General features: G+C 52.6%; 1 protein-coding gene across 4 annotated transcripts in view; it reads right to left on the bottom strand.

Annotated features, from left to right (window-relative positions):
- The window catches only part of ALPL (alkaline phosphatase, biomineralization associated), a 95,049-nt gene extending 77,315 nt beyond the window's left edge, over window positions 1-17,734 (bottom strand). For 2 of the 4 annotated variants that reach the window (XM_039508993.1, XM_039508998.1), the window contains exon 1: window positions 17,622-17,734. The gene's annotated coding sequence lies outside the window, so the exon portion shown is untranslated. The remainder of the gene's footprint in view (window positions 1-17,621) is intronic. The other 2 variants (XM_039508995.1, XM_039508994.1) reach the window with 2 other exon arrangements.
- Window positions 17,735-18,889: the final 1,155 nt, after the last annotated feature.

Here is an 18,889-nt window from a genome sequence, read left to right as displayed (position 1 = left end):
TCCCACTTTGATAGCTTCCTGTGCCTCTTTCTGGCTTAAGCGGAACTTCCCAGCTGATCAATGGGTCTGGATGTGTCCCCCAGTCAGAAGCTTTGTGAGTGGAGCTCTTTGCAAGCTAGTCCTTCAAGGGAGCTGCTGGGTGCTGCCTGGGGACTCCCGGGCCCTGCTTCAAGGTCCGTAACCCTCACACTGTTGCATGTGATGTGGAGTGGTGATCTGGGGTGGAACAGCTAAGCTGGGTGTGCTGTTTCTTTGTAGCCAATGGCTGAGAGTGTCCAGTAGAACAGGGGCTGGGGGCTGCTAGGGTTAGAGCATGCCTATCTCTAACCTGAAGGGAGACAGCAGCAGGGCCCGCATAGGCCTCAAGGAGGTGCATGTGTTGCCTGTTGCTGGTGGAGTCAGGGGACCCTAAGGCTTCCTCACACTCAGGGCAGGTGGTAGTGAGGTGCTTCATGTCCCTGGAGAGCATGACAGGGTGGGGGTCAGTGACCCCAATACAATTGGAGAACTCCAAGCGGGCAAATCCATCAGGTCTCTCCTGCGCAGTGCCACACTTTATGACCAATGCCATTAGCACTATCACAGTGCACACCTCCATGCACCAGCTGATCTACCACCACCATATTGGGTAGCTACTGACCAGCAGTAAGCAGGGTTGGTGAGCCTCCCGATAGCCCTGGCTCCATGTTTCTCCATGCTGAGGGGAGCTCTATGCTGGCTTGCTGCTACTGCAGCTCCAGGGTGAGTACCATGCAGATTTCTAGGAAAGTGGCCTTGGTCATCTTTAAATTCTGCCACCACTGCTGATCATCCCAGGACTGCCTCACAACTGGCTTTCCAACCCCAGAAACAGCACTGCATGAAGTGAAGCTATTCCAGGAAAAGATCATGCATAAACAGCTGCTCTGCTTCATCTTCCTCCTCTTAGCACAACAGCTGGCCCCCAAAGTGACAGTCCACAAGCAGCTGCTGTGTATTAGTGTCTCACACTGGTGGTGCACACTGGCTGACACCAGTGTGAAAATCTTGCCCGCTTCAGAAGCCAGAGGAATCATGGGAATTTGCAAGCTTGACCCTAAGTCCCAGAATTCCAGTGGCTCCCAGCAGATATCCCACAATGCCCTATGGGAAAAGTACTAGAAGGCACGGAGCCCAGCAGTGGGACACCACCACACCACACCCAAGCAGAATGCTAAGCCTTTATTGGGGGGGGGGGGGTCAGCACTCTGTGTGCATGCAGAGGGAAGTGGATGCAAATATTTCAGAATAGTTATTCCACAACAGTTTGTTCCCAAAAACATAATTTGCAGACCAGCCCTGATTGACATCAGTGCAACCCCTTTAAACTGGTTTAAGAGGCAGTACTTCATAGTAATGCAATCACTAGAAGGCACCCTGAAACCAATGTAAGAGGCCACACAACAGGGTTGCATTGGTTTAAATAAATCTGTTTATACTGGTTTAGAATGTTCTCATGAAAGCAAGGTCTCAAAACTGCAGACTTAGTCCTATTTAGTGCCATGCACCCTTGATGCCAGTGTGATTTGAGGCTTCTGTTTGTTACATATTGACAAACATCCAACTGCCATTTATTAGCACAGTTCTTCCTATGGCAAGAAACAAAATTTCTACTAGCAGGAAGCAGAGATACCACCTTCCAGTAACAACAGAAAAACAAATTCCAGCAACTAACCCCATAGAAAGAACACCACAAAGCCAGAGTGGAATGAGGCGGCTTTGGTTGTATACACAGGCCTTTCTGTTTTAATGTTCCAGTTGGTGCGATTATCTTATTATGGTGTGTTGTGGGGGTGCCAGGACCCTAGTGGCTGGGTGCTGGCCAAACACAGAAAAAGTGTTATGTTAAAGGAAAATGCATTCCTGAGACTAGAATATCTTTGGCAGGGAGGGATAGCTCAATAGTTTGAGCACTGGCCTGCTAAACCCAGGGTTGTGAGTTCAATCCTTAAGGGGGCCACTTAGGAATCTGGAGCAAAATCAGTACTTGGTTCAGCTAGTGAAGGCAGGGGGTTGGACTCAATGACCTTTCAGGGTTCCTTCCAGTTCTATGAGATAGAGAGGACCTTTACTGTGAAGTGTATACAGCATCTGGGACAAAGGGTGCCAGGGTTATCAGAATGCACCAATGCACTCTCATTCAGTGATGAGCTGCCAAAATATTAACAGGTTCCCTCCTCCTCACCCCATGAGGGGGTCATGTCCCCCCCAGGGGACTCCTGTCCCTTGCCACCCCATCCAACCCCTTCTCTCATTCCTGATGGCACCCCAGGACCCCTACACCCCATCCAACCACCCCTTCTCTCTGTCCCTGGAATCCCTACCCCTAACTGCCCCCCACCGCCTAATCCAACCCCTGCTCCTTTCTGACTGCCCCCCCCCCGGGACCCTTGCCCGCCTTTCAATCCCCCAACTCCCCTGCCCTCTTCCAACACCCGCTCCCTGCCCCCTTACCGTGCTGCCTGGAGGTGAGGGCCGGGCTGGGGCTGGGACCAGAGCCCCACCAGACCCAGGGGCCGGGGCAGGAGCCCAGCTGTGCTGCCCGGTGAGGTCGCAGCTGGACCCAGGGGGCAGGAGCCCTCCTCCCGCTGGCGCCCCCAGCTCAAGCTCACCTGGTGGAAGTCTTCTCAGGCTTCCCGCACGAACAGCTGATTTGCGGGAAGCTGGGGAGGGGGAGGAGAAGCTGGAGGAGCTTCAGAAGAGGAGGCGGAGGCGGAGTGAGGTGAGCTGGGGCCAGGGGAAGGGTAGGGAGCTGCTAGAGCTTTTGTTAAATTTAAAAGCCCTTTTGGAACTAGTTGTCCCTCCAGGAACAACCGGTTCTAAACGGGCTTCTAAATTTAACAACCGGTTCTCGCAAACGGGTGCGAACCGGTTGCAGCTCACCACTGCTCATTGTGTGTTTGCTAACTGGGTGCATCTTTAGGAGGATGCCTCTCTCGTTTCACTGCAGGTGGGTCTGCACTCCAGAATTCACATAAGCAGTCCACTGAGTACTTCCCTTATGTTAGCCTGTCACAAGGGACAGTAGCAACTCTACAGAACAGCAGCTTGTGGGCAGGTCTCTGGCCTGTGTTACACAGGAGGGCAGGCCACAGCCTCATAATGGGCCCTTCAGACCTTTGACTCGACAAGTTGCTGTGATGTCCTGCGTCCACATAGTACTTGGTGTGGGGTGCAAGACTTCTGGGGGTCATGCACTGCTGTGCTGCACTACATGTGCCAGGGGAGAAGGTGTCTGTCCCTTCTAGTACTCCTGGGGGAATTCTGCACCACTGCACAGTTTTGCAGAAATGAATGGTGTGCATGCAGAATTGCCTTTCCTCCCCAGAAATGGACTGCAGTGCTACTGGGGCCACTGGACCCAGCAGAGCCCAGTTCACAAATAGAAGACAGTGACGAAGCTAGAGAGTTACTGGCAGCTCCAGTTCCCCACATGACCTAAGGGAAGGAAACAGCAGTGTGCAGGAAACTCCATTCAAGCCTCAGACTGAGTATCCGTCTGTTTCTTCCTCGGGATCCCTGGGTGAGGGAGGAGCACCACAGCCGGAGGGAGCGGGGGGTCAGTGGGGTAGCTGGACTAGATGGCACGGCAGCTGGGCTTTGAGGAGAGAGAGTTTGGGTGTATTCCTGAGGGGGGCATAATTGGGCTCCAGGGGATGGGGAGGAAGAGGAAGGTTGTGGGTGTCTGACCTCCAGGCATGAAAGTAAAATACAGCTCTTAGCAGTACGGGGCCCACTCTGCTGCCTCCCCCCCGCCCCCCAAGGAGCGGGGCCTCAGGCAGAAGAGGTAGGGCCAGGGTGAAAGTGAGGTACATTTCTTACTGGTACAGTCCAGAGGCAAGCAACCCAGCTCTCCTACATACTTCATACCTCCCATTGCATGACTTGGATATAGAAAATAAAGCTACTACCACCAGTACTGTCTGTAATAAAACTTTCATATTGGAATAAGCCTGAAAAAGTGAAAACTCACTGTCACATTTTTCTCCTTGTCCTCCCTCCTCCTCCAGCCAGGCTGGCTCCGTTTTCCCCCAAGCCCCGCACTCAGCAGGGGCTGCAGCAGCTCCCCTCTAGCTTGCAGCAGGGAGCAGGGGGACTGGCTGAAGGAGAAGCCTCCCCAGGATGCCTGCTGCCTGCATAGGAACAGTTTAAACTCACCTGTTCACTCCCTGGTTCAACCTGCGAGATTAGGGGCCATTTCTGGCATCCTTGTTAATTTCACTCAGTGGTTTCTCTCCTCCCTGCTCCTCCAGCCCCAACAACTGTGACAGAGTTTTCCCCCTTCCACTGGCTTTTATTAGCTCTGGATTTAAGCTGTGCAGCCAAATGCCTATTCTATTCTGCCTGTGCCTTGGTCTCACCCCCACACCCCCACAACAAGGGTGAGTGAAATTAACAAGGATATCATAAATGGCCCCTAATCCCACAGGTTGAACCAGGGAGTGAACAGCTAAATGTAAACTATTCCTATGCAGGCAGCAGGCATCCTGGGGAGGCTTCTCCCTCACCCAGTCCCCCTGCTCCCTGCTGCAAGCTAGAGGAGAGCCACTGCAGCCCTGCTGAGTGCGAGGGGTCGGGGGAATGCGGAGCCTAGCCGCCTTGGCAGCCTGGCTGGAGGAGGAGGGAGGAGAGAAACTAATGTGACAGTGAGTTTTTCCCTTTCCAAGCTTTTATTAGCTTTGAGTTTAAACTGTTTTTTATGCAGCCCAAAGAGGTGAGTGTAAGTGGAGCATTCACTACTGGCTTATTTACTGGTACATGGCTGCACCTTTTTTTAAGGATCAGTGCTCTGTACCAGCCCACTTTCACCTCTGCTGACCTCCCCATCTAGCCTTTGGGAGAGGAAGAGGGCAAAGAAACAGGAACTGGGTTGTCACAGGGGGTTCGTAAACACAAACTTGCGCAGCAGGAGAGAGTCTGAACTGTTACAGACATACTTGCTTAAAAGGTATTTTGAAATAAATCAAAATAATTGAAATTGGCCTGATTATGTAGTGTTATTTTGACAAATTAAATTTGCATAATTTAATATTGTGTGCAGAATGTTTATGTTTTTGGTGTAGACTCCCCCCACCCCCCCGGAATACTTCTAGGGATCCTGAGGGGAAGAGCTACAAGCTCAGCAACTCACTGCAGTATCCTGGTCCATCTTGGCGCACTCCAGATCTTTATCCAGCGCCTTCAGGACTAAGGGACAGCAGGGAATGGTGTGCAGGAGAGGAAAGGCTAGGATATTTATAGGTTTATGAATTAAGTTCAGGGTTTTTTGTGCACACTTGTAAAACTGGGAGTTTCCACCTTCATGAAGGGCACCATCACTAGGCCATCTTTGGACATGCTGGTGCTATCGCTATCTGGAGTTATCATATTTGATGCATGTATGTAGTCATGAATTTAATTCCTGTGCGTTAAGGTGGCCTCTCAAGGAGAGATGCAAACTCCCACTTCAGGAAAGAACAGCCTAGCAAACTTTGTGAGGAAGTGACGTGGACAACTGATATGCAAAAAGATGGTTCCACTCAGAGTGCCACACCAGGGAGATGTGTAATGAATTTGACCTGAGGTTGTATGCAAAAAAGGTAATATTAACAGGTCAGCTAAGAGGAAGTCTAATGCATGACACTTGGATGAGAACACACTTCCACTGAAACTACTAATTAGATAATGGCTTCCTTTTCAGCTCCGCCTAAGCTATCCTCTGCCACCTCAGAATCTTCTCTGTGCTAGTCACCCAACACTCCAAACTTCTGTGCTAGCATTAAGCTCTGGGAATCATCAGGTATTCTTCATGGGAGTGTCTCCACTACAGCAGGAGTCCTGCTAGATCCTTCTCATTTCCAGAGAACAGTGAGCTCCTATGCAGATGTATATGGAAAGCATGCCTCAAAACAGGGACCTGTTCGGGGCTATCCTTCACATCCCAGGAAAGCCCTCACAGCTGGCCACACACACACTTCCCTCAGAGAGAAAGATCAGCTGCTGAACTGAGCGGTCACACTGAGCTCAGCACCTTCCTCAGACATTTTGGAGGGGATGGGATTAGGGTGAGGCAGGCTATTGGCAAAGAGGGTAAGAGACTTGCTCAGATTGGATTGTGAGGATATGCACGGTGAGTGTCACCGCCTCAATGTGTTGGTCTGATACTCTGTCACCACCTGCAAGGCGGATGGGAAGAGGAGACTTATGGGCAAAAGCTGGAAAGGGTGGAGGGAGTCTACGGGCCCATGCAATCCCTGCCCCCAAAACACAACCCTCCTCCATATGCTTTATGCAGTTGGATTCATGGCCAGCTGAGGTCATCTAATCCGACCTCCCGCCAGAGAATCTCACCCAGATCAGTTGCAATTGTTTTCAAACAGCAAGACAATGGCCAGTATTGACAGTCAATGTAACAGGAACCAAACTGTCAAAGAATCCTAGAATATCAGGGTTGGAAGGGACTCAGGAGGCATCTAGTCCAACCCGCAAAGGAACTTGGGGCCTATGTCCAAACATTCAGCCCCCAGCATGACTCTTGGGGCCAGGCCTGCAAGAAGGCTCCGCACATTGGGTGCTGAACTCTTCTGAAGAAGTGGCCCCAGGGCTCTGAGCAGAGAAAGTAGAAGCAACTTGAAATGCCTTTTGGTTTTAAGTAGCCCCTAGTGTTCGCTTGTTGCCAACTCTTGCAATTTGGGGCATTTTTGTAATATTTCCACTCCTGGAGTCACAGGCTACATGTACTCTAAGAGATAAGGATGTGATTCTCAGGACTGTACATACATTCATGTTAGCATGAGTATAGATAGCAAGGCTGCTGCAATCACATGGGTAGTGGCAGCAGAGGCAGGGGTTAGCCACGCCGAGTACAACACTACGTACGCTACTGCAGCTATGCTGCTATTTACATTCATGTGGCAAATGTGTACAGGAGCAGGACGGCAGGGGGAGGGGGGGAATGAGACCTCTAGCTAGTAAGGTAGACAGATTCATAAAGGGACCGTTATGGTTATATATACTCTGTAGGTCTACCCACTGTGTGTTTTTGCCCAGACCCCCTTACCAGCCATACATAAAACCCTCAGGCATGTTCTTTGAACCCACACTTGCTTGCATAGCTGGGACTGTGGGTTAAAACCTGGTTTTAAAGCATGCGCTGCCCTGCCCATCTAATCTGATCTCCTACATGACAGGCCAGAGAATTTCATCCAAAATTAAAGGTCCTATAATTGCCCCTTCCACCTTCAGGGGGTCCCTGGTAGTTGAACCCAAGACTCTTGGTGGCCTGTGGGTAAGGATACTAATGCCAAGCAGCAGATGTGAGAATCTCAACTTTCTAAAGTTTCTAGTTTTCATGGTGGCCAAGAAAGGGAGGCATGTTTTCAAGCTTAATGGCTCAGAAACCAGAAGCTCAATAAAAAGATTCCCCCCACCCACACCACCACCTCATGATTTTTAAAACAATCTCGTTTGGGGGTGGAGGGCAGATGAGACGACTTGCCATCTTTAAATGCTTGGGCAATACTGCTGCCCCAGAACCTCTTCTCAATGTTTGTGGTTCCCAGTCCCACCTTCCCATTTTAAGCACAGAATTCTCTCCCCTGCTGGGGTGTGAAATCCCACCCAATCAAGGCCTGGTCCGCAATCAGAGTTTGTACCCATATGACTGTCATTGCAGGTGTGGTTTTTGTACAGTCAGTTTCACTCTTTCCCTTGCAGTTAGTCAGTGTCCTCTGTAGGGCTCTGTCTAAACACAAAGTTTGCAGGATGTTGGCATAGTTAAAGCAGTGCAGCAGAGCCACACCAGAATCATGCAGTTTGTGTGTGTTTAGACAAAGCCCCCAGAGGACATGACTAACTGCAAGGGAAAAAGTGAGAGATACTTTATGTTAAAAAACAAACCACCACACCATTTTCTCTCCTAGCCCTTCCTGTTCTAGCAGTGTCTGGTATTACTGTAACAATTGAAAGTGAAAGCGTGGAGTGCAACTGTCAGCCACCATTATACCTTTAAAGGTGACAGTGAGGTAGATGGGTCTTCTATAGCCTGAGCCTACATGGCATTACTGCCTGGTGAAGGCAGTAATGCCACTTGTAATAACTGTGTGGGTCACATTCTACCACCAGCCTTCACTTGTCGAGGTTAGTTTCCATCAAAGAGGAGACCCTCACAAATCCCCAGCTGCTTTGGCAGCAGCTTCAACACACATGCCAAGTGAAGGGCTAGGCCATGGAGACAATCCCCAGGTTTTTCCCCCACATGCAGGATTCTCTGAAATTCTCCTGCAGCTGCAAGTCCTAGTGCAGATGGCACCAGAGCTCTTACCACTGTGTTGCAATGGCCTGAAGTGTCAGGGAGATTCAGAGACATTACTTACAAATGGATCTTGTAATGGAAATGGATCTGAGCAAGGCAACAATAACGCTAACATCCCCTGCCCTCTCTCACTCTTCTGGCAAACTCCATGACATGTGCTTAGGCAGGGGGATTCCTCCTGTGTTGGGGCACAGAGCCCTGCACTTGCCCAGGTAAAGGGTGATTTGTGTCTCCCCTATTTGGGAGCTACGGTGGCCCTTGTGCGGAGCAGAGCTGAGCTGGGGCGGGGGGGGAGGTGCCGCAGGGCAGAGGGTGGGGAGCAAGGTGGAAGTTTCACTAGGGCGCGAAACATCCTTGCACCAGCCCTGCTTTGGGGGCAATCTCTGCTCTGACCCTGTGCCAGAGGGAGAATGGAAACGTGGAAGAGTTGTGGGACAGAAAGCCCTGGGCTAGCCAAGCCAGCTCTGTGCAGGCTGTATGGATATGGACACACCCACCCATGATATGTGCAGGGCCACAGGGGCAGAGTAGTCAGATCCCAGCCAAGTGTCCATCAGCAGGGCTCCTGCACAATTCAGCTCTGCTCCTCCCTCTGCCATCACAATGGTCCTAGCAACTCCCATTCCATCACCCTCACCCCGGTCGCTGTCCCCACAGCTCAGGACGAAGAGTTACTTACAAAACCCCAGTGTGCTCAAGTCAACTTAGCACTGAGGCATAACCCCACTCTTCCACTGGAAGGAAGCCATCGCAACCAGGTGTTGCAAGGGGCACGCCTGTTCATCCTTCCCTATTCGATGACACATGCAGCCAAGCTGGGCCAGGCACTGCTCCAAGGCCAGGGCTTTGGGGAAGTACCAGCATTTCTGTTGTTGTGCAGACCCAGTGTAACAGCTCGGGAGATTGCACCAGAGGCTGCTTACTAATGCTGAAGGGTTTCCTGTTGAATCTGCAGCGATACACCCTGTGATTGCTGAAGCACCTGCAAAACCCTCCCTTGGCCCATTTTCCCCCAACCTGCAATCCACAGAGACCCATTTGTCCAGTCACACCGCAAGCATGCTCCACTGAGCCATCTCCACAGCTGCTGCCTCTCTAGAACAGGGGTAGGCAGCCTAGGGCATGTGTGCCGAAGGCGGCACGCGAGCGGATTTTCAGTGGCACTCACACTGCCCGGGTCCTGGCCACCAGAGCGGGGGGCTCTGCATTTTAATTTAATTTTAAATGAAGCTTCTTAAACATTTTAAAAACCTTATTTACTTTACATACAACAATAGTTTAGTTCTATATTATAGACTTAGAGAAAGAGACCTTCTAAAAACATTACAATATATCACTGGCACACGAAACCTTAAATCAGAGTGAATGAATGAAGACTCGGCGCCCCACTTCTGAAAGGTTGCCGACCCCTGATCTAGAACAAGTAATAACCTAGTCAGTGCTGCCCAGTCGTTCCTGGCCTGGGGACAGCATCCAGGGCAGGCAAAGAGAAGCTGATTAACAGTGGAGGCTAAATAGCTCCCTCCCCACAGCACATGCAGCCCAGCAGTGGCAAGACAAGCATCTCTGACTGCCACGCCAGTGTCCTGGAGGGACTCTAGGGACAAGTGGTGCTGTCTCCAGTGCCCCTCTCCCAACCTGGAGTGCAGCCCCAGCAGTGGTGAGTAGAGACCCTAGGAAATGTGGGCACCCCTAGGAACTGAATGGAGACCAATATGCGTCCCCAGAGTGACTAACCCAGCACAGAGAGCAGTGAGAGGGTGCAGATCCTGAGCAGTGCCAAAACCCTACACCCCAGAGTAGGGTGACTAGATGTCCAGTTTTTAGAGGAACAGTCCCATTTTGGGGGACTCTCTTATATAGACACCTATTACCCTCACCCCCACCCCATTTCTTTCCCCCTACAGTTGCTATCTGGTAACCCTACCCAAGAGCAAACGCACTCAACTGCAGACACATTCCTCCTCTTGTCTAACCACCGCAGCTAGCGGACTTGAACGCAGATGCTCACCTTGCACTGAACTCACTGCATTGCTAATGCTTGAGCAGAGATCTAGTCAAGAAACTATGCTACAGGAGTGCTCTATAGCAGAGACATCAGCATACGTAACTAGCTACTAAAGGAGATCCCAGTACCTGATGCTCAGGAATAGGGGCAATGCTACATGAGTTGGGGTGGGGGGGAGGGACCTCACTGCCAAGCAGTGCCAGTGTCAGGGATGGAAACAGCATGTTTGTGCAGTGTCTGTCCTGTTCTTGCCTCAGCAGCAGGGCAACTTTCCTCCCTTCCCCTCCCTCACAGACTGGGGGTGCAGCCCCTGGAAGTGGGAAGCCAGCACCATCAAACCAAGGAGCTGTGCTTCCATGCCCCTGCCCCTCTGACTGCCAGCAGGGGTGATTCACTAAGACCTTGGCTACCCTACCGGTTACTTTGGTATCACTTGCAACACTCAGGATGTGAATAATCCACCCCCTTTAGTGACATAAGTTACATGAACTTAGCTGCCAGTGTAGACAGCACTACCTCAGCAGGAGAGCTTCTCCTGCCAGCATAGCTACCGCCTCTCACAGAGGCAAGAGTTAAGCAGACAGGCGAGCTCTCTCCTGTGACCTAGAGTGTCTCCACCACAAGTGCCACAGCAGCACTGAAAAATAGCCTTCTGCCAGAAATGTTATTTCCTTTGGAGCAACACTAAAGCTGCAGGGGCTCCAAGGGCCAAAATGTCCACTGATTCCCTGTCCCAATCCAGGTATCAGGTGTTATTCCAGGAGCACTAACAACCAATCAGCTAGGCACTACCAGGTGGTCTAATCTCAGACATCACTGGGGGCAGGGGACTGGACTCGATGACCTCTTGAGGTCCCTTCTAGTCCTAGTATCTATGAAACTTCATATGATGCAGGCTTTAGGGCCCTGAAAGAGCCTGCATTTGCCATTCAGTTTAAAGCAGTGTATGCACCCAAAGCACCCTCCCAGTTTGGAAAACTGGATCCTAACTACTGTGTGGATTCTTTAACTATGTGCTTGTTAACGCAGCGCTTCCTGAAGCTGACATGTTCCAAAGACATGAGCACATCATGCCAGTGGTGTTTGGAGATACCATGGACAGCAGGAAGTTGACACCTTCCTAGCCAGTTTTCCGCTTTTTGCTGATTGCTGGAGAAACACCAAGTTATAAACATTATTGCAACTGCTCCAGCCCACATGGGTGATATAGCAAGGACGGAAACAAAACAGTCTCTTCTTAAAGAGATAAAATTGCATTCCCTCCCTCTATAATGAGGCCTCTGGATTGTTGCTTCTCTTTGCACATTTGTACAGTACTTTTCATCCCAGAGGGTCCCAAAAGGAGGACAGGTAACAGCTATATGGTTGGCTAGATGTAGATCACTTCGTGAAACACAACCACCTCCGGTTCAGAACACGGTAACTGTTTAACAGCATGCAGCAAAACTGAATACCCCCATTTCCAGTGGCAGCTGCACAGGGGGATTTCAGGAGGCAAAACACCTCTCGAAGTCCCAGTGTCCCCCAGATCGGGGTATCCTCTGCACCACTTGTTGCAAGGGTGGATTTTGGGGGAGGTTTTTGTGCAGCATCATCCTCATCAATGGACAAACATGGGCCCAGTGTGGCTGAAGGGAGCAGGATGCAACCCACCAGACAGGGGTATCCCCCACCCCAGGATGAGGATCTGCAGGTTGCTCCACCACCTTCTCCTCATCTGGCTGATAAAGTCCCATGGCTCATGCAGCAGCTGTCAGCTCAGGGACACTGGGAGACCACCACCACCTCCTCAATGGTCCAGGTGCCCCAAACAACAATGTGGGAGATCCCCATCATCAGAAAGCAAGGAAGACATGGCATACAGGGTTTCCCCTCCTGGCTGGTTTCAAAGAGAAAGTAACATTATGCTAAAAGCCAGCCACACCTGGAGAATTTTCACATAGGACTAAGGTGATTCAGCAAAGCTGGGACAGAGATGGGGGTTCGGATTGGAGCTGGAGGGCTGCAGCTCAGGAACTAAGAGCATTGGCAGAGCTGGGGAGGTGTGAGAAGCCAGTTGGGGCTCTGCTGCCCCAACAAAGCTGGGCAGAATGGGGACCCAGCCAGCACTGGAATGGAGAAGCTACTGCTGACTGATCCTGCAGCAGCAGTTGTGGGATACAACAGACAGTCTGAGCATGCAGCTGCAGAACTGATGACGAGGGCAGGGATCCCCATGACCCACTTTGGATCAGCTCCTGTCTGACCCAGTGCTGAGAGGCATTGCAGCCTCCTGGTTGTTCTAACTTACACTTAGACTGGCTGAGGGGCAGAGTCTCAGAAACAAATATGCAGGGGTCAAGTCAGGTCAGGGCATTTTTAGAAACAAGCTCCTCCCACCTCCACTCAAGATTTAATTTGAATCGATTCATTGATTTTTTTTTAAATGCATGTGTCTGCAGCATCTGGTGCCTCATGCAGATTCAGTGCAGCCTCACATTAAATTAACTGCCCACAAAGGACAGTGCAGAAAGCCCCCCACATGCCCAGACCAGATGAAATAGCCCAGCCAGGGGGCATAGTGCACTGCCCTCTGAAGACCAGCAAGCTGGGGGAACAGTTAGAGATAAGCTGTAGTCAGAAGTCAGTCCATTGAAGTCAGTGTGAGATCAGAATGAGGCCTCCTACCTCCACGGCCTGACAGCACAAGCACCTTTCTAGGTAAAGGGGTGCAGTGAGGCATGTGGCCTGCACTTCCCTGGTTGGGTGCTGGGAACAACACTGCAGACATTAACAACTTGTACTGGAAGTTCTTGGGTGCAGGCACCTTCTCTTCCTATATGTTCATATAGAGCCTAGCACAGTACCACAACACAAGCAATATGAGAACACACCGCATGTATCCTGCCAAACTGGGAAATCTGTGCAATGCAAGGGAACAAACCAGAGGGCCTGATTTTGATCTCACTGCCACAAGTCAAGGATAACTACTGTCAACAATGGAGTTGCACTGGCATGAGCCAGGTCAGACTCCAGCACGCGTGGGGCAGATTTCCTTAAAGTGCTCAGGCTCCCATTTAGGCACTTAAAGTGCCAGCTTGCCCAAAGCCAGCAGCTCCCTTTGGGAGAGAGATTTCCCAGAACTCAGCATGCAATGTGGCAAGTTCCTTGGAAAAAATGTGCTCTTTTCCATAGAGCTTTCAAACCCATGACAAACATGCAGCTCATGGTACTAACCAGCCAGCACAGAAACCTGCCAAAAGTCAGATGGTAAGAGCCAGCCATAAGTGGTGGGAGAGCGAGAGCTGGCGTATGGCCATGACTGCTGGGAGCAGGGCTGGTTGCTGTGGGAGATCCCTGGATCATTCAGGAGGCTTTAGCTCGGAGGGGAGGGGTTGTCCCTTGGCGGCAGCAGCAGCTTTGCTTGTCTTAGGATCAGGCTGTGGCTTTGAATGACTGTCTGGGAGGTCTTTGGCTGGGAATCTCAGTAGGGGAATTGCCTATGAGTCATCTGCACAGCAAGGAAGGGGAACCTCTTGCATAAAGTGTATATCCCCCCATTCACCCACAGGTCCCCTAAACTGCGTGGTGCTGGACCTGGGACTGCTCTGCGCTGCAGACTGAAACGGGAGCCTGGCCTCAAGGAACAAGGCACAGGATTCTAAGGGCAGTACTAACGGAGAAGCAGGAAATGCCCATGCTCTCCTTAGTGCCTCATTTCCTCAGTCCATATCCTGCTGTGCCCAGAGCCCTGATAGGCCTGGACATAATGGGGTTCCAAGAGACCTCCCCTACCTGGGCCTCATCCACACAGCGCTCCAGCTGGACTGGAACCTTCAGGGCCACCAAGGGGGGGGGGGGGGAAGTGGGGCAATTTGCCCCAGGCCCTGGGGCCCCCATGAGAATGGCTGAGGCTCCCTCCCCGGCCCCAGCCTGACCCGACCCCGTTTCCGCCCCTCTTCTGGAGCCTCAGCGCATCCAGGAGCTTCCCAGGACAGCTGCAGCGTGGCTCCAGCAAGGCCCGAGCGCCTCCCCACTCAGCGTGGGGAGGGGGCGGGGCTGTGAGCTCCAGGCTGAGCTCAGCTCCCTCCACTCAGGGTGGAGCTCACAGCCCCACCCCCTCACCACACGGCTCTGAGCGGGGCAGGGCTCAGGGGCCCCGCCGGAGCCACGCTGCAGCTGTCCAGGGAAGCTCCTGGATGGGCTGAGGCGAGGGAAGAGCTGGGGGTAAGGGGCCATGAAGTCCCAGGGACAGTCAGGGCACAGGGAGGGGGCAGTGGTTGGGGGGGGGCGGTCAGGGGACAGGGAACGGGGTTGGATCATGGGCATTCCGGGCATCTGTCAGGACTCGGGGGGGGGGGTGTGGCTAGGTGTCGGGGCAGTCAGGGGACAGGGAGCAGGAGTGGGGTCCCAGGGTGGTGGTTGGGGGTGGGGTCTCTGGGGAATGGCGAGGGGACAAGGAGCAGGATGGGTCAGGGATTCTGAGGGGGGTGGGCAGTCGGGGGGTAGGAAGTGGGTGGGGGTTGGATAGGGGGCAGGGCCAGGCTGTTTGAGGAGGCACAGCCTTCCCTACCCTAAAGCTCCTGCAAGCTTCAAACTGCTGAATAAGAGCCGAGCTGTTAGTTTTTCCATTAGGGTTCCCATCCCTGTCACTTCTCAAATGCCAAATTATAGTCTACATTTAATTTCAGTGCCACAGGGAGATTCATGTCAGGGGAGGGTAGCTTCATTTAAAATTAGCCACTGGGGGAGGGATCACATAAGAGCAATATCCTTCCCAACCCTACCAAGGGAGACCCCCCTCCCCTGCATTCCCTGAAGCTTCAGAGGGGTTAATTCAGTGGTTCTCCAACTTTTATACTGGTGACCCCTTTCACATAGCAAACCTCTGAGTGCGACCCCCCCCTTAAATATATAAAAAATGTTTTCAATTTATAACACTATTATAAATGCTGGAGGCAAAGCGGGGTTTGAGGAGGAGGCTGACAGCTCGCGACCCCTAGTAATAACCTCATGATCCCCCCCCCCAAGGGGTCCCAACCCCCAGTTTGAGAACCCCTGGGTTAGGGTGCTAAAATTAAATTGTGTCCATTCACATGGATGTGCTATTTAGAGCATTTCAGTTTTCACAACATAGGCTCATCCCAGATTCTGGAACAAGCTCAAATGCTGAGTTTGTGGAGTATGTACATAAGACAAACCCACAGTAACCGTCTCCAGTTTGTGAGGGACCCCATGGAGCCAGTCTCTAGGAAACAGATAAACTCATGGAGGTTAAGTCCATTAATGGCTATTAGCCAGGATGAGTAAGAAATGGTGTCCCTAGCCTCTGTTTGTCAGAGGATGGAGATGGATGGCAGGAGAGAGATCACTTGATCATTGCCTGTTAGGTTCACTTCCTCTGGGGCACCTGGCATTGGCCACTGTCGGCCGACAGGATACTGGGCTGGATGGACCTTTGGTTTGACCCAATATGGCTGTTCATAACTTTGGGTTCATTTAGGTTAGAACATAAGGAGACAGCTATGAGTTAAGGAAGCCAGCAGAGTATCAGAAACCTGGAAAAATCTCTGCCTGGATGGGCTCAGGCGTTTGGTCACAAGCTGAGGTGGTTCAAAAGTTTTGGATTTTTTTAAAGCAGAATTTTTTTTATTGTTTCTTTAAACAAGAAAACACAGCAAGCAGCAAATATTTGGCCACACGTTTCTGAAACCCCAAACCATGTTCAGGTTTTGGCAGACTAATTTCAGCTTTTCAATTAAAAAAAACAGACATTGGAAGGAAAGCAGACATTGTCTGTGGGTTCTTTTTCTGCTTTTTTAAAAACCCCTAGTTTTCAATCCAGAAAAAGTTTTGACAGAAAATATTTGTCCAACCCTTTTAATGCGCTTTAGTGCCTTTTAGCACTAGCTGATGCTGAGAACCAGTGATACCTTGTGAAGAAGTTCTCAAAACTGGGTTTGTGCCGAGATGCAGAAGGTTTATTTTTCCCCAGGGCTGCCCAGAGGGGGGGGGGGGGGCAAGTAGGGCAATTTGCGCCAGGCACCGCAGAGGCCCCCCACGAGAATACAGTATTCTACAGTATTGCAACTTGTTTTTATGGAAGGGGCCCCTGAAATTGCTTTGCCCCAGACCCCCTGAATCCTCTGGGTGGCCCTGGGAACCTTTCCAACCAGCATCTGAAGATAAGTCCCAGTCATCCCCCAGAGCCAAACTCCCTCCAATCAGTCTGTAGGGACTGGGTCACCAACCTGCCTCCCATCCCAGATACAGAGAGAGCTATAAGGAGCACCAGTTACTGGTGAGAGGCTGGTACAGGGCATTAGCACACAATCCTCAGCCTTGGTAGTTCCCTTCTGCATCCTGCAGCCTCTCCCCCAGGGGTGGTTTTCTTGGAGCGTTTGCCCCAATTCTGCAGGTGTTATTTTGCAATCTATTAGATCGTGTCATGGGAGGGCAGGGGTGACAGCCCTGACATTTTGGGAGCCCACTTCAGGCCTGAGGCCCACCCAGCTCCTTGCAAACCCACTGGCTAGCATGTGAACCCATCTGGGAGCCACATTCCAGCAGCTGAGCCAGAACCTCCTGTGGGAGCAGAACTAACTGCAAATCACACACCCTGTCAACAGCCCAACTTCTCTGCCCACCTTTTCTCCATGCAAAGGGGGGCTGCCCAGCCCCCCGGGGTGAGACCAACAGCATCAAAGCAGTGTCCAGACAGGCTGGAAATCGCCCGCAAAACTTCCCCTGAACTCTCTGGAGGGCCAGTTCTGGGAGAGGGCTTCCAAGGGCAACCTGGCACCGCTCACAGCCACAAGCCTCCGGCATCTCTCGCCCGCCAGATCAGGTCAGTAGCAACTCGTTTGTAGTTGCCAGAGTCCCCAGCACGGCCACGGAGGGCACCGCTGGGGGATCCCCAGACACGGCTGGCGCCGCTGCTAACTCCCGGACTCGGTTCCAGTGCAGAGCCCGCCCCGCCCTGCTGCGGTTCCGCCGCGCCCCCCCCGTGCACCCCCCAGTCCGAGGGGGGGGGGGGAGAGGAGCAGCCTGGGAACAGATGCGGCCCCGCCAGCCAGTGGCTCACGGCCGGATCCCCGGGCAAACTCGGGCTTCGCGCCTGGGCGGAGCGGCGAAGCCCGCCGGGCCGGAGAACTCCCGTCGGAAGTTCTGCTCCCGGGGGCGCGGCTGCGGGAGCCCGGGCTGAAGGGCCAAAGGGGGCCCCGGCGGAGCGAACAGCTGATGGGGAGCGCCGGGGGGGGGTCTCGGCTACGAACCCAACGCCTCCCGCCCGGCCGGAGCCGCTGCCGCGGGCCGGGCTCCTACCTGCAGGGGTCGCGCGGCGGAACCCACCAACTCGCAGCCTCGCCGCAGGGAGCCTCCGCCCGGCGCACGCGGGAGCCGGGAGCCCCGGCGGCTATTTAAAGCCCCGGGGAGACCGTCGCGGGCTCTGCTCCTCCCCGCCCTGATTAGCATCGCGCGCCCTGCTGCCCCCTGCTGGGCTGCCCGGCTGGCTCCGCGCGGGCCGGCGTCTGCACGTGGCCCTTACTCTGCCCTGTTCCTGCACTGGGTCCCCCGGGATTTCCCCAACCCCTCCCGCCAGGGGCTATTTGCATTGCAATTGAAGCATTATAACAGCACACACAGTACGTGATACAGTACCGAGCCAGCACAATGGGTTTGAAAAGTCTGAACAAGGACTAGCTTCTTCACACCGCTGCTATTTATGACAATTGCACACTTGTTTCGGCAATATTGGCCTGTTATGATTTGTAAGCAAGGTCTGAATGAACTCTCCCCTGACAGCTAGTGATGAGCGGCGGGGGGGGGGGGGTGGAAAGGCTTCAGGACAAAACTGTATTTACATGAACACACCTGCTCTGCCTGGGTATCCAGCAGGCAGAGCTATGCTGCCCAAGTGATCAATTTTGGCTGGTGTTGGGTTACAAATCATTTTGATTGTGGGGGTCATGAAATGTTGTTATCCTTGGGGTCAGGGGCGGCTCCAGGCCCCAGCACGCCAAGCGCGTGCTTGGGGCGGGAAGCCGCGGGGGGCGCTCTGCTGGCACCGTGAGGGTGGCAGGCAGGTTGCCCTCGGCGGCGTGCCTGCAGAGGGTCCACTGGCCCCGTGGCTTCGGAGGACCTCCCGCAGGCCGCCCCTGCTTACTGTGTGAGTAAAGGGCAGCAGAACTGTGCTTATCCTGCCTGAATGAGGGGGGACTGTCAGTGCGTAATTTGTACTAGGGCTTGTACAGCACCTCTAGGCTCGGCCGTTCAGAGCCCTGGGACCTCTGGGCTTGTCACATCAGTTATGAAAGTAAAAAGTAAAAACCCGGCACCTCTTTCATTACAAATTAAGCGCTGGTCACCCTCAACTGAACTGCACCCCCGAAGCAGGAGGTTTGGATGCCATATTCTAGTGAAGACAGAGGGAGGCGCACAGATGTTTTGCTTGGTGGTGTGGGCTCTGCTTAAGAGTCACCTACTCTATTTGACCTGCCCCTCTCTCATGTTTAGAGAGAGACCTGATTAGACTCCATAGAGAGTCTTTCGGTTTGTTAAGTGACCACGAGAGCTGAAATCACTGATAACCA

Source organism: Mauremys reevesii, linkage group 21 (genome assembly GCF_016161935.1).
Source record: "Mauremys reevesii isolate NIE-2019 linkage group 21, ASM1616193v1, whole genome shotgun sequence".
Classification (NCBI taxonomy): domain Eukaryota; kingdom Metazoa; phylum Chordata; order Testudines; family Geoemydidae; genus Mauremys; species Mauremys reevesii.
This window is presented reverse-complemented; position numbering and strand designations above follow the sequence as displayed.